This window comes from Mus pahari, chromosome 13, assembly GCF_900095145.1.
Source record: "Mus pahari chromosome 13, PAHARI_EIJ_v1.1, whole genome shotgun sequence".
Classification (NCBI taxonomy): Eukaryota; Metazoa; Chordata; class Mammalia; order Rodentia; family Muridae; genus Mus; species Mus pahari.
Window position 1 is genome coordinate 31,401,039 of NC_034602.1, and position 16,314 is coordinate 31,417,352.

The window sequence follows — 16,314 nt, forward strand, 5'->3', positions numbered from 1 at the left end:
CATAAAGTTTTCATTTTTCTAGGGTCATATGTAGGAGTGGGATCATTAGTTCATATGGTGTTTGTTAACTTTCTAGGAAACTGCCTATAAAGAAACATCTAAAGCAACATCTTTTTGTTTGTTTGTTTGTTTGTTTGCTTTTTGAGACAGGGTTTCTCTGTATAGCCCTGGCTGTCCTGGAACTCGCTTTGTAGACCTGACTTTATAGTTTGAGGCCCTGGCTGGCCTCGAGCTCAGAAATCTGCCTGCCTCTGCCTCCCAAGTGCTGGGATTAAAGGCGTGTGCCACCACTGCCCGGCAAGCAACATCATTTATGGTGATAAAATATCCAAGGTCCATTAGCACTGACTGCTTTGATTGAATTTGGTTTTTAGACTGTGATGGAAGTTCTCAGTTTTTCCTCCCTAGTCCCTCTCGTATTGCTCTGGTTAAACGTGACTTAGAGGACTTTGGGAAGATACAAATATATATATTTATGTAGCAGTAGAAGGAAATGAAGAGTTGATACCTGCTACACCCTGGCTGTACCTTGAAAACATGGCAAGTCCTAGATGTCAGTCACTAAGGAGCACAGAGCATGAGAATCCATCTATACGGACTGTCTAGAAGGGAAATACATAGGGAATCAGAAGTTAGAAAGATGTGTGGAGATCATGAACACGGGGCATTAGGGGTAGGTAATGCAAAGGCAATGGATAAGAACAATGCTTACATAATTTATAAATATGGTAAAAACATCAAAATAAGTACTTTTAAATGAGTAAACTGTGTAAAGTAAATCTCAAGATTTTTTTTTAATTTGATTTGCTTTTCAATATGACTGTCTCATTCTGTATTTCCACCAGCAATGAATTTAAATTATGTTTGTGAAACATCTCATTGGCACTTGCTATTATTGTCAGTTCTTTTTATCTGTTTGTCTGTCTGTTTATCTAGCTCTGTGTTTGGGATTAGGCATATCAGGTAGTACCAGTCCTACCAGGCTCCCCATGGCTCTGTGTTAGTGATCTGTTGGGAAGTCAGTGCCTCTATGCTAATAGCACAGTTGCCAGTGATGCTGACATCTTTCACATACCTCTTTGCCACCTTTGTAAGCAGTTTGTCTCAGTCTTTTGCTCACTATTAAATCAAACTGTTTTGAATGAAATTCTTTCATGTATTCTGAATATAGGCGACTTGTCAGATATATGATATGAAATACTTTCACAGTCTTGGAATGTGCTTGTCTTCTTGGCTCATGTTGATACTTGTTTATCACCTTCAGGGTTCATCTGTTAACTGAGTGTGTAAATGGGGTGTCTGGTACGAAAAAGGGAGAAACTCGGTGTTTAGTGACTGGATGGATGGACTCCTTCTTTTACCATGTAGCAAGAGATTTGTTTTCTTCCTGACAAGCAGTATGCTGGAAAATTAGAAAAAACGATTAGGTCATTTTCTGATTGCAATATTTCTTTCTTCTTACTACCTCAGAAGGATTAGCAGTCTGTGGAGATTACAGAACTGGTGTGATGCTGGCTGACTTTTGGGTCCTTCCTCTTCTGTCTCCTAATTTCCTGTTCTCCCTGTCAGCCCACCTTCCCTAACCAACCGTCTTTGCTAGGCCAGCTTCATCGTAACTTCATGTTTTAGCTCAAGAATCAGATGTATGCATTTGTTCTGCATCCTGAGTATGCAGGAAGAGGCAGCTGTGGACCTAACCTCTTGAGCTTCGCATCAGTGCTACAAACTCTGTCCTCTTCCCCAAGCTAAGTTGATGCCTCCATTTTATGTTCTTTTACCTGTGGTTTTGCTTCAGAGGATTTCATTTATTTGTAAATAGCTATTAGTGATTTTCTCTTTGCCTCACTGTAAGCCAGTGGCTTTAAATATTTTTGTTCATATATTTCCCAAAATAATTTTGAAACAACTAGGTAACCTCTTTCACTTGCAAAGGATATAATTTCCAGCATGCTTTAAAACTTAGTATATTATAGTGCAACTTGCTCACCTGTCTTTAATGGTGCACTTGGTCGCCTCTGCTGTGTATCAGGTCCAGCTTTGACAGCCCTTATCAGTTCCAGGGGCCACAGTCTTGCTTTTCCCTGATAAACAAACTTCTGCCTCATATCTCATTTGTGTTTGTACCTGGTTTTGCATTGGCCGTGCTGTCGGGAGGTTCTATTGAGCAAAGATGAACATGTGAGTTGAAATGAAAGTCTGATGGTCCATTTATTTGGTCAGTGTTGGGATCAAAACTAGGGCCCCATGCATGCTGACGAATGTGAGATTTAAAGTGTTCCAGTGGTGACCAACAGTCTTTCAGTGCTCTCTGTTGTTTTCTTTGTGGTTATAATTGACTATGGATTAGGAAAACATGTGGGTTTCATTAGAGGGACCTGTCAAGGTCTGAGATGGACCCCTTTGTCTTTCTAAGTGACTGTGTGCTAGCAGATGACAGCACAAGCTGATGGCATGTCAGTGTTCAGGGCCTGCTCATTCTTAGTTTCCATGACATAAACAGGAAAAGAAGACAGTGGAGCTTCATGGAATTAGGAGCCCAAACTGTCATTTAAAAAAAAAAAGGCCGGCAGCGGTGGCACACGCCTTTAATCCCAGCACTTGGGAGGCAGAGTAAGAGTAAGGCGCATTTCTGAGTTCGAGGCCAGCCTGGTCTACAGAGTAAGTTCTAGAACAGCCAAGGCTGCACAGAGAAACCCTGTCTCAAAAAACAAAAACAAAAACAAAAAAAATTACAACTCATCTTCCATTCATTTTGTTGAAAGGGGGGTGGCGTGTCCCTAAATTGTGCAAGTCTGGTTGGTCAGTCATTAGGGCCATTCCTTCCTCAGCTTTAACCTACTGCTGGGTGTCTCTTTGATGACACCAGGTTGATCCAGTGTTCTCTGAGACTGGTATGATCTGCCCTTGTCTCTGTGGGAGACCAGCCATTGTCTAGCCTATGGGGATCCAGTGGTGTGGTGTTGGGAAGAGGGTAGAGGAAATGTGGGAACAACTGTGGATCCTGTGTCAAAAACATCCAGCAGCCACCGTCTCCTCCCAGGGATGCCCAGCCTCTCCCATGGGAAATGCAGCCAAAAGCTGTGCCAGACGAAGCTGGGGACAGTTGGTTTTGCTTTGCTATGTTTTTATACCAGTTTCCACAACTGATGTAAAAGCATGGAGTAAGACCTCAGTTAAAGAAAAAAATCCATTGATACTGAATATAGGAAAAATTTTGATGTAAAATTGAGTTTCAAAGTTATAAATATTTTTAGTTTTCTTTGAAACTATTTAAAAGAAACAATACTTTTATTCCTGAATAGTTTTTATGTTGTGAAATAATTTTGTTGAATAGAGAAACAGAAAGGAACTCCCTGAATTGTACAAGTCTGGTTGGTCAGTTATTTGGGCCATTCCTTCCTCAGCTTTAACCTGCTGCTGGGTGTCTCCTAGATGGGAGAAAAATACTCTTTACAGCAATTCCTTTATTGAAACGGTAGATTCCACCCACTAACTGTCTTAATGTTGCTTCAGATAGCCTTTATTGCTTTTAACTAACAAAATTCTTTGTAAATGCTCTGTTCTGACAACATTTAGGTATCTTTGATGCTAAAACATCAGTTTATACTAATATGGTATTCACACAATTAGTAATGTTGGCATTTCTTCTCTCACCTCTGGTGCTCTAGTGGCATCTGATAGATAAATGGTTTGGGGGTATTTTATACCATGAGGGCTCTCGGTGTGTATCAGATTAAGTATATGGTACTATGGTAAGAAATCTGACTGCAGATGGCAGCTTCCCCTTCTGCAAATGCGTGGACTCTGGTGCTGAGTAATATCCTGCATGTCTCTGTTTTGCTGCAGAACATCTAACACAGGTTTTTGATTGCCTTTTAAAACTACACTTCTCAAGGAAACCTTATCTTTACTTTGGCATCTGGTTTTCTGTGAAGTCATAATTTTGGATCAGAATTTCCAGCTGTGGCATCCAGTTTTATGGAGCCCGAACTGAGAATTAAAAACTACGATATGTGTTTCAATATGTGAAATGAATGTTATCTCTGTGTGAAACAGTGTACGCTGTGTTTAAGGATTTTAGTTTGCAGTAATATGCTAAGAGAAGCAGCTTGCACAACAGTGGACAGCTCAGAGGAATGGGCTGGGTTTGCCCTTCCTCCAGTGTCCCATGACATAATATGATGTGCCCCTCACCTAAAGGGGGCCAAGCGTAAGTGGGCAGTCTGCCAGCAGCTAAGGTGACTGCCTCACTTCCTAGATGAGGAAACTGAGATCTTCACTTTGCTGTTACTCTGCGTGAGTGAGACAAGGCTCACTAATTGGAGGTGAAAAGAGTTCGGGTTAATCTTGTTAGGGGAAATCACACGGCCTGCTGTTTGACAGTGCAGGGTCCTGTGCAGAGAAAGAGCCCCCTCCCAAGGCAGTATTGCTCAGAGGTTGCCTGTGCCCAGGACAAGGAGGACTAGGAGGCTAGTGAAACAGGAGACAGGTTGGCAAAACTTTGCCGTATTCAAAAATGTTTTCACTCTCTACTCTCTAAATCTGTTCTTTAATCTTTATCCTAATGAATTACAAAAGTCAATGGTTTGGAATACAAAAATGCTTTCGTGTAGCAAATTGGTGCTCGTTATAGCAGGATTTGTCTTGCTGAATTAGATACCTGGTTGTCCAGCTATGGAGACATGACTCCATCGTGATCAGTGTAGCAGATGGATGTTATGTTGCTATTAGAAGTTTTAAGAAGTTTTTGTGCCAAGTGAAATAAGTAGACTATAGCATATGATTTCATTTGTGTGGAGGATGTAGATATACAAAGAAAAGTATATAGCGTATTTAGTATATAGTGCATTTCAGAGTGCTGGCAGTGTGACTTGATTCTACCTTCTAACTCTGCATAGTTCATAAGCTGTCTACCATAAGCAGAAAATAAGGCCACAAAATTTTAATGCAACCAAGTAGACAATTATTTTTATAATATAAAGTTATAGAGTCTCACTGAAAGTAGGCTTGTAGATATAGCAAACATGAAGATGGTGCTTGGCTGAACACTCACACAGCTGCCCTGTCTCTACCCCATGCTGTGGACCCTACTGGTAAGGGGATAGCACCCATCCAAAACAGAGGCAGTAAGGTGAGGCCCACAAGGAACTGTCTGTCAGAGCAGTCATTGTATTTGACCCAGAACAAAAGAGCACATACATTAGAAAATCTGTTCTCCAGCACTGAAAGAACATTGCTCTGTTCTTTGAGGGTGCCTTCTTACTAGTTAGCCCCACGGACTGGAAGGTGACATTCTGCCACTTGTAATGCTTTGGCTGGTGACTGGAAATTTTCACAAATCTGCTTCCCAGAACATTTTATTATATGGGTAACTTGACCCAATTCCTCTTCTTACCTGGTTCTGGTTTAATAATTAAATTGAGTTAGCCATTAAGTAACAAATGGTTGTGTAGAAGCCAGTAGTGAATAGCTGGGAGTATGCAAACATCCCTTTCATCAGGCCAGGCAGAGTACTGTGTTCTCGGAGTGCAGCACTGGCCAAGCAGCTGTGTAAATTAAGCTGTTTTTCTGAAAGGTAAGCCTTCCCAGAGCGTACTGTGCTTTTCTTTACTCTAAGAATTCTTTGAAAAAAAAAAATCTAAAAATATTTTGAAGCCCTCAATTCCACTTTATAATTTTGAATTAATAACTTCTTACTACTGTAATTTCATACGTTTTATACTACCCCCAGGAAAAAAGTATTTACTTACTTCACATTTCTTATATGGATTTCAGTTGGTCTCATTTTGCATTACAATTATGGCTTTCCATTCCATGAAGTATGGCGTAGAGTTGTGTTTCAAATTTGAAATGGCTCATGCATTAATAAAGCTACTGTTTTTAATTTGAAAGAAATGCTCTTTTAAGGAAAGTTGTTAGGCCCTGGGATGCAGTTTTAAATGTTTGTCCTGTGATAGTCTTAAGTCATTATTCCCCCAAGAAAAGTGGCATTTTTAGCCCCTCACTTGCCTGTTAAGCCAACTACATTGATTTTTTTTTTTTTTTTTTTTTTTTGCAGTCACCAAGGGGACACAGAACAAGAGGGACAGGGCTGTGTAGATGAGCCTTCTCTATAAGGCCTTGGGACAAAGGTGATATGTTACAGAGCAAAGGAAATTTCAAGTGGCTCCATTTCCCCAGGGCAGTCGCCTCTTTCCACACTCCCTCTGTACCTGATGGAAAACCTAGGCGGCTCCTTAAAACTCAAGCTGCTTCTACTTGCCTAATTTGGGGGTTGTGAATGTATGCCCATGTGGATATAAACTGGTTTTATGGTACTCGTTAAACATCATGACTTCCTGTATTTGCTGATAATTTTGTTCTGCAGTGAATTGATTTTTGGGAGGTTTTGTTTTGTTTTGTTTTTCCTGACAAACAGAACTGTTTTTTTTGTTTGTTTGTTTGTTTTTTGGTTTTTTTTTTTTGGGAAAACTTACAAAATCTTGTATTTTGAATCGGAGCAATAGTGTAGACAGTCCAAACACATGCTTTATTATCTACTTAATGAATATTCATGAAACCAGTCTTCACTGATGATTGAAGGTACATTATTGGCCTAATGACACAGTATTCTTTTTGCAAGAAGTAAAACATCCAATATGTGGAAAATTTTGCTTCTTTTTGTTGGGAGTGCACCCCATGGGTGGTGGTACAGTGAATAGTAAACACTTTCAAATTTAGGAAAGACATGTAAATTAGTTACAAATTTCTGGTTACAGTATGTACCAAGAATTCTCCTTTTTACAAAATAATTATTCTCTTTATTTCTTCATTAGTATTTGTGAGATTCATCTGAGCTTCTCTCTCTCTCTCTCTCTCTCTCTCTCTCTCTCTCTCTCTCTCTCTTCCCCCCCCCGTGTGTAAAAGCACATTTATGTGTAGTAATAAAAGATGTTCTCTTTGACAGAGCTGGCGACTTTCTTATGTAAACACTTGCAAGTACATCCATCCATCCGGCCCAATGCCTGTCATCTCCTTATGTTTTATGCTTAGATGATAAAGTTGGTATTAGTAAAATAATAGCAGTACACACCTCATCCCAGGCACCCTTGATGCATCTCAAGACAAGGCAAGGGTGATGGAGACCCTGTGAGCACACTTGAATTTTATTTGTTTGGGCTGGTGCAGCATGATAGGCAGTATCGGCAAAGTAGTGCAAAGGCTGTGCAGCCACATCAGCTCGATTTGAATCCAGTTCTGGGGCTTAGTAGCTGAGTGCATCAAATTGCACTGTGCTTTCTTGAGCCTCAGTCTCCTGTGTGTGAACAGGGATAATGAACCTCCTCAAGTGCAATAACAACATCTAAGGTCACTAATCAGGATCAAGATGAAACTATATCCAGTTTCCAATGCTCCATGAGTGCAAGGGATATATTTGCTATTAATCATAGAATATTAAAGTCATTGTTATGCCTATCTTCCAGGCTTGGTCAGTCAGTGCCAATTAAGTTGAATGATTATTTTTTCTCCTAGTTCTCCCCACCCCCCAGAGGCATGTTATAAATACATTAGCAACTGGAATATGTTCTCCCTCTTGGTGGGTTTACAGTGTTCCTAGGAATTTAGCATAAGCTCTGAGAAGGAAACTGGGTCCAAATGGGCAGAGTGGAGGTGTTCATTATCTCTACATGCCTAGCTCTGAGTCAGGCCTCTCCAATGCCAATCCAGTACCTACATTCTGAACCTTTGTCCCCAGAAACTGCTCTGTTTGAGATGCTGATTCTGTGGAATTTGATTCTGTGAAAAACATAAAGAAGCCTGTGGTCTTGTGCTGGGTATACTGGGGGAGTCCTGCTTCCTCAATGGCTGCAAAATCACTCTTTAATCCAGCTACTTGAGATATTTATTCGTTTTTGCATCTTAAGTTCTTAAGATTTTGGCCTCTTTACATGACACTGTAGCAAAATATGACTGTTAGTAATTTCTGTTAGACCCTCACCCAGGCTCTGGTGCAGTGTTCTTTAGCAAGGGCAGAGTTAGGGATAATGGGTATTTTTCTACCCACAGGTAAGTGGGCAACCATCTGAGTCAGCTTGAGAAGGGTATGCAAAAGTCATTGGTTTAGAAGGTGTTAACCTAAGTATCCTAGACCTTACCTCTCCTTTTCTAACACGAAGGTCTGAGCAAGCCAGTGGGACTGGAGGAATGTGGACATTGTCCTGGAAGAGGAGTGACAGATGAGACTGGAAAGTCACTAAGCAGGGGCACTAGAAAGGATCAGAGCCTGAGGCTAGCAAATGAGCCAGGAAAATAATGGAGGAACTGTAGAGTTGAGTGGCCAAGTGGCTGTCACAGTTGGAGACAGTGATCAGCTATGAGGCCTAAACCTGAGCAGGTAGCAATAACCTCACAGCCTCACAAGCTGACATGGGAACTCTAGAGGCAAGCTTGCCCTGGATGCAAGACAGAGATGAAGATGTGAGAGTCCCAGCAAGAGAAGGGGATGTAGGATGAGGATGGAGGGTCCCAGCAAGATGTCTGGATGGGGACAGGCAGGCGACCCCCTGGTAGTTTTGGGTGAGGACTGATTTTGTATGTGTACCGTTCCCTCTCTTGCCTCGTTTGCTACTCATGTTGCTGCTTAAGAAGTCAGGGCATTTTTATGTTCATGGGTCAGCTCTCTCTGGCTCTTAGTGCTTCCCAGTTTCAGTGGAAGGGAATGGACTGTTCTACCTTCCTCTTAGGAATGTAGAGAAAAGGGGAAGGGGAAAACAATCTTGATTTTGCAATTGTGTATAGCAAAAAACTTTAGAGGAAGGTTCCTTGCGTAAGAAATGTGATATGGCCCCAGGAGCCTTGTTCTGTGCTATCTAGTCATCAGTTGCTCTTGTTCATGGTCCCAGCACACTGCATACACAGTACGTGTAGTGCAAACCCCAACTGGAGACGGAGCACCACCTTGAAGTCCCATGTGCACTCTGACTGTACTTCTTTGTGAGAGTCGTGTGATAGCCTTGCGTTATTCACAAGTTTCACTATATTTACCTTGTGCCAGGTGCTTTTCTAGCTCCTTTGCATCTCACCCTCTGTGAAGTACATGCTGATATTACTACATTATACAAATGAGGAAACTGAGGCAAAAGTAGGCTAAGTATTTGGAGTAGCCATGTATGTCCTGAGTATAAGCACCGTCTTAGATGCAGAATCTGGCCCCCAAATCAAGCCTCGTTCTTGTGCCACCTGTGGTTCTCAGCTCTGGTGAAGCCATTACCCAGGAGCTTGTGGGCACCAGCCATCTTTCTTCTCCTGCTTCAAGGTCAGTGCCTCCTTATTTACTAGTCCACTAGTATGGCTTCTTCCTCTGATCTTACAGCACATGTGCGGCTCCTAATGGCTTTTTGCAATTCAGGACTAGTGGCTTTAGCCCTATAAGATAGGCACTGTGGACACAGGAACATGCCTCCTACCTGCACACCCAGCATGGCGTGTGCTTGTGCGCATCTCTGAAGGATTCCATGTGTTGTTGTTAGTTTGCATTTTTGATACTTCCAGAGGTCTGGAAGTAGTATGTAGGGTTAATTGGTTGGGTCTCTGTTTGAATACCAGCTCTAGTCTCTCTAAGCAAGTGGTAGACACTGTGGATAATGTTCACTGAAAAGGTTATGTGCTCCATGGTGGACAGGCATGAGGGCTGGGTCCTTCACCTGTAAACAGGCATCATACTCATTAGACTGGCTGTGAAGAACCACTTGAATATGCTGTAATTTTCAGTCAAATGCAAAAGCTGTGGGCTCTTTGGAGCTGGACTAGACCTTAGGGATCAGGGAGTGTAATTCCTGAGTTCCTGGCTCTTTGCTGCCTCACTGCCTGTGAGCTTTAGAATTGAGCAAGTTGATTTTAGCTCAGCAGTGATATGTCTAGATGTATTCTGTAAAGTATTTACTCTGTACCATATGCAAATAGGAAGTTAACTACTTTCTTAACTAGGTACAGTAGCACCAGCCTATAGTCCCACAACTTGAAGCTGAGGCAGGAGGCTTGCTTGAGACTAGCATAGACCTGTCTCAAAAACCAAAAACAAGCAAAAGACCATCCTTGCTCCTGCGCTGATAGCTGCTTTTGCCTACATGGTCTTGGTCACCCAGGGCATATTCTCTGTGGTGTGATCCTAAGAAGAACCTCCCCTGAGCCAAGTATAAGGTTTATTGCTTTGTAACAGTGACCACTATGTTTGATAGGGGCTTAGGAGAGGCTAGGGAGGAAGCATACAGACCCTACTGTCTGCATGAGAGGAAGAAATAAAAACACATTAGGGTCAAAGCCAAGGAAGCTCTCCTATTCTTGTTTCCCATGGAAATGGGGTATTGGCTCTTTGCTGCCTCGCTGCCTGTGAGGGTTAGGAATGGTGGGCAAGTTGAACAGCACTAGCCCTGCTGCCATGACACTGGCACTGGGATGTACTGAACTTATACTGGGAAACTATAATGTGCATTAGGCTTAGAGAAGATTTCTAGATTGTTAAAGCGCTATTTTTATCAACACTCTATAGTAGATTTTTACATTAGTACCATTTGTAACTATTACAATTTGTATGAAAAGTGAAATCTCATTGGCACACAGTGAACATTGCTTATCTGGAGAGCATCTCCTGTGAAAGGCTCAGACTGCAGTGGAGATGGGAGGAAGCAGCCCTTCTGAGAAGCTCACTGCTGTCTCCCCACTCCAGTTAAAAAGATCCTTTCTCTTTTTACTACCACAGAGGATTAACTTTTAGCACAGCAGAGGTGAACATGCTGTGGTGTTGGCTAAATCCCAGGGGGACTGCCTGCTTGAATTTAGAATGCCTCAGTATATTCTGTTTCTTGTTGTACAGATCAATTCACTACAGACACATAGTGGACTTTTCTTAATCGTTTGTTAAAGTTTCCCCTTTCAGGATGCAGAGTGGAGTGGGGAGCAAATGCCCTCTTTGCCTGCAGTGAGGCTGCTTACAAAAGGAATGAGTGTTAAGCTCTCTTAGCAGTTCATAGACTTAAGCAAAGAAACATCTTTCTGGCTTCCTTAATTTTCATGATGGAAAAGCTCAAGGATTTGTAGCCTGCAGGTTCTGGTGTTTACACTCTACTGTGTGGCCACTTCACATATATTTAATATCTAATTTATGACACGATCAGCAATATCTTTTTTTCCAAATGGCAAGTTTAAAAGTAGTAATGAGAATCAGAATGTGGCTGACTTTCAAAATTATGCATTATACAGAGAAAAACTTGAAACTACAAATTTTAAATCTCATAAAAGCTAATCAAATTTAGTAGTATACATACTCCCTCTGCATCTGAGTTTCATAAGCCCTAGGAGCTCTGACAGTGCCTGGGGAGAGTGTTCCCACCCTCAAGCGTGCATTCCTTCACCCACGGGAAGAGACTTCCAGAGGAGCCTAGAGATTGTCCCAGACAGCCCCAGCTTCCCAGTCAATAACCGGCTTGTCTTACTCTTGGGTGACTGAAGATTCCAGCATGTCTCATTGTCCTATGTGTGAAATAGAAATGGCAGAGTGAAAGCTGACTGGTGACGAGTGGATGGGCCTTGTGTTAAGATAAAGTGAATGGTGTTTTCCCAAGAGAAACAAAGTGACTTCCTCCAGGAGGGATTCCCTTCCCCCACAGCCCCATCCCATTAGTACTGAGCTAGGGTTGAGTAACTTCTTCTATCTCCGTTTTTTTCTGCTGCCTTATTCTCAAGGGTTTTTTTTTTTTTTTTTTTGGATGTTACGTGTTTCACTTTCTCTTCTGCAGCCATGGTCCCGTCCTGGTCCCTGGCAGAGCCTTCCAACACAGTTTGACTCATGGTGCACACAAGTTCAAGAGTTAATGAAATGTGTTTGATTAATTTATTACAGAGCGCTGCCTCAAGTTAAAACAGTTTGCTCTGTGGAAAATTCTTTCTGTTCAAAAGAAGGTCCTTATTTCTAAGAGCAGAGCTCTGATTTTAATTAAATAAAGAGCATTTTCTGCAATTTTTTTCTAAAAGCTTAAGACTAATTTCTATGGTTACTAGGGATATAAATCTCTAGATTGCTTTAAAACAAAGATTTGTGTTCAGGAGAGAGTTGACAGCTCCCTTTAAGAGAAGCTATTACTTAATTTTACTTTCCTAAGTTTAAACACATAAAAATATTTGTAATGATACCCCAAAGGCATCATAAAAATGTAAAATAATTGTACTCTAAAATATCTAAAATTACAGGAAATAGACCTCATTTTAAAAAATGAACTAGAATCCATGGCTAGGGAGCTAGGGTGTGACACACTTCAAAATCAGAGTCTCTTGTTAGAAGGCTTTTTAAAAAAATTATTAAAAATATTTTGTTAATTGTACAGACTTTAGAATATGTCCGTTCAGTTCGGAAATAATTCTTTTTAGTTTTGTTACTTTTAATTTGTTCTACTGTGTGGATGCCTCAGTCTTCTGTGAGAGAAGTCATCTGTGTGTAGAATTAGGTAGGAGCCCTGGCCTTGTGTCTGACTCCGAATTAGCCTATTCTAAGTATTGTTCACAAAAAGCCCATGCTACGGGGCACCAACGCTGTCGCCGCCTTACTCTCCCAAGGCGTCCTTTCTCTCTCAGTGCATAGTGGGAGCTAGTAAACGGTTCAGCTTAGAGTGTGTTGTATTTTAATAAGCATGCTATGAAATGTTTGGTAGAAAGACTGCAAAAACATTTTCCACTTTTTAATAAATAAAACTAATCCTTCCCTTCTTTCCCATGTGATATTGTGGTTTTTCTTTTGCTGTTTTTGTTTACCAAAATGTTAGCTGGGCCATATATAATAAAACACCCCCATTTCATTAAAAAAGCAACATCTAACTTGTCTAGTGTTTATGCTAAAGACTGGATATTCTATGCAGGACACTCCTGGGCCGGGAGTGCTTTGCATTAGTTCCCATTTATATTTTCACAGCAAAATGGGGGAAAGAAACTCTGTACCCTCTTTTTTTCCTTAAAGAGACAAGAAAATGCAGTTGGCTGTGGGTAATGAAATGCTGTGAGCTGCGTATTTGAACCGATGTAAACATTGATCTTTGCAAATGTACAGGAATCAGCTTTTATCTTTCAAGCAAAGCAGTTCCCATAGTTTTTGTGGGTTTTTATTTAAGTTGGGAAAACTTTGGAAGTTTGTGTGAAAGTATAAATAAATTTAGGAAAGTCATGATTAGAGTTTGATAGTAAACACTCAGCAGCAAATTGGGAAAGTCTATTAAAGTCAGATGTAGCTTTTAATAATGTTTGCTCAAAAACGTACTCTAAAGAAGAGAGAAGCAGTGACTTATGTGGGTTTGGAACAAAGGCTTGGCCATGATTCAGAATAAAAGCTGAATTCAAATTTTCTACATGAGGTTTCTGTTGTTTTAAAAAGCCTTAATGATTGCTACAGGATCTTCACAATGCCCTTTCTTAATTTTAATAAGTACAGAAGTCACTTGTATATCCTTATGTGTGTGTGTGTTCCGATTTAACGGCAAAACAATTTCCAATAAAATTTAACATTTTTTTCCTGAAATAAACCTATGTAGAGATTCACAATTCTGCAATGAGGGAAAAAAGTAAATTTGTTTTGCTTAGTTATTGAAATGTACAGGTATATAGATATAGATAAAAATAAAATTTAAAACTTCGAATTTGTTTCAAATTCCAAATTTGTTGTGAGCTTGACCTGGAAGCCAGTCCATGCTTCTGTCCCTGGCTCGGGCTCTCAGGCTGGGGAAGCTGTTGCATTTCCCCTAGGCTAATTCCAAAAGAGCAGGATGCTGCAGCTTGCCAGCTGTTACAGGGGGCTTGGAATAGTGATCAGGCTAGCATCTGACTGGAGCCAGCTGAAGGGTCCTAAAAACCATTTGACTCTTCTTTCTCCGAAACAGGACTCTGTGATCCTTACAGTGTGTGTGCTTATTGTTGGGGGCACTTGCGCTACATTTTGATAAGTTTCATTGCTAACAAATTGAGACATGATTTTAAAGTGAAATTCTTTGTTATGATAAGAATAGAAATGTTTATATTTGTATTCTTTTAAACATCTTAGGCATCTGAAAAAAATTGCTCAAGAAAGTCCACACTTGTCTTTACTCAGTTGACTGTGAGAGCTCTCACACGGGAGTTTTAAATATGAACTCTAAGTAGAGACTTGAAAATACTTTGTGTCCCAGTAAAATCATTTTTGAAAGTATGGGATTTGAGTTAAGTTCTAGTGTCTATCTTTATTTTCCTAGCTGTTCTATTCCACCCTACAATGCTAGGTCAGGAGCCGAGTTGTCTATCCTGTTTGAACGTTTAAGTAAACTCATTTTTATCATGCAAGTCTTCACTCTGTAACATTTAGCAATTGTCAATTTGCTGCAGTTACCTAAGTTCTAGAAACCTGGATTTGGTTTGGTTTGTTTTTACATTTCCACTTTTTCAAAGAACATGTATTAGAACGTTTTGTAACATCCTTGAAACAGAACTTTCTGTGTGTATGTGTGTGTGTGTGTGTGTGTGTGTGTGTGTGTGTGTGTGTATGAGAGAGAGAGAGAGAGGAGAGAGAGAGAGAGAGAGAGAGAGAGAGAGAGAGAGACCATAATGAAATGAGGGAAAGGAATCTTTATTTTTTTTGAGGACAGAGAATGATTAGGTGAGGCCCTGGATTTCCTTGGAATGCCGGCCTCGGTGCTGTTGGCAGGGGCCAGCATACTCGGCCTTTCATTCTCATTCACTCAGCTGAATGAGGACCGTGGAGCCAGGCTGTGGATCTTGTTACCAAACCCTCTCTCCAGAGAGAAAGAGTGCTTGCTCGGTCCTTTGCTTGCATTTTGCTAAAGAAATAGGCTAGTGCAGAGCAGAGCTCTTCTGTTATCAGAGCAGGGTTTTCTGTTGAGTGTGAATGATTGACATCTATCAGGCAGCAGAGACGGTGCATGCCTGTCCTCCCTCTGTACTGCGCACAGTTGCTTTTGCTGCTCCCCTGCTGATGTGAAGCAGAAACTGAACAAGGTAACAGTTTTGATGGTGAGATTAGAGGTAGCCAGGCAGACTGTCTCCTGGCTTTTAGAGACCCTCATAAGCTCAGGCCACCCCCTCCCCTTGTTTAGATATTATTTGCTCTTTTGAGTTTCGGATTACAGGAGCAATTGATCTGCATGACCTATCTTGAGAACTTTAACTTTGCAGTGGAAACTTAAACCAAATGTGTATCCTCAAGAGACAAATCATCTTAGGACCAGGCTGCTGTCACTTTGATGTACTGTGCAGCTTGCAGGGGACCCATGCGGTAGAGAGCGCCACCTAGTGAATGCAACTTGTACTTGCTACTGTGGGTGATGAAAGACTAGAAAATTGGTCTAATGCTTGTTCTTGGATCACAAAGAAATGAGTTTTTATGTTGTTCCTAGCAAGTAAATTTAACCTGTGGCCAGGATTTTAAGAGAATGAGATGGAGAGCATTTGGATCTTATCTGTAGTTTTCCCACTTGGATTTTAATTTATGTTTATTATTGCTGTCTTTACACATAGTTCCTCCCCTACTATTGTGATCAATGTTTGGTGTGTGTGTGTGTGTGTGTTGTGTAGCAATCTTTAGTCTTTAAGGACTTCATGAACCAGAGAAACCCATTCTGTTGCTACAGATTCCATTCGTCCTGAGGATGAAGATGAACTACTGATCACAGGTTGGCTCTGAGGTCATGTGCCTCTGGTGCAGTAGAAGAAGGCGGCGTAACAACATCTTTCTGCTTTGTCTTTTGGGCTCAAGTTTATTCCACAGAGTCCAAGTTTTGGAAGTGCATGGCAAAGAATTCAAAACAGCAAGATGTTCATCCTGGGGTTGATCCTGGAGTTTGGGTCCTGGCTTTCTCATTCATTAGCTGTATGACTTTGACAGGTCTCCTCATTTGCATAAATGTGATCATCAGTGCAGGGTTTCTTTCACAAGAGCAGGGCATATAATGACTGTGCGTGGAGGTCACTGTGAGCAATGGGCCTCGGGAAAGTGTGGGGGAGTCTGAAGGGGATATGGTAGGAAGAGAGAGGCCTTGAGGGCCGAGGAAAGATTCTTAGGAGATTGTACTGGGCAGGACCGACTGGTCGGTGGGTGCAGCCCATAGAAACTTGCCTGGCAGAAGCCTGTTGTCTACTTGCTGTGGAAGACCTTGAACTATGGGCCATGGGGTGGGTGAATCCCCACCCCTCTTATTGGTTTGTTTTCTCAGGGCCTCATCAGGACGAGTATCTCACTTTACCGGCTGCAACACTAGCATGGAGTGTGCATGGCTGCCCTTAGCATGACTCCCAAGGCTACTAACC

The 16,314-nt window shown here is 41.3% G+C and overlaps 1 protein-coding gene across 2 annotated transcripts in view; it reads left to right on the plus strand.

Moving 5' to 3' along the window:
- Stx18 (syntaxin 18) overlaps window positions 1-16,314 on the plus strand; it is a 93,011-nt gene that overhangs the window by 30,805 nt on the left and 45,892 nt on the right. Inside the window, exon 1 of one of the 2 annotated variants that reach the window (XM_029544910.1) lies at window positions 5,491-5,575. The exons of the other annotated variant lie outside the window; for it this stretch is intronic. The gene's annotated coding sequence lies outside the window, so the exon portion shown is untranslated. Of the gene's footprint in view, window positions 1-5,490; window positions 5,576-16,314 lie in introns of those variants that run through there. 2 annotated transcript variants of the gene reach the window in all.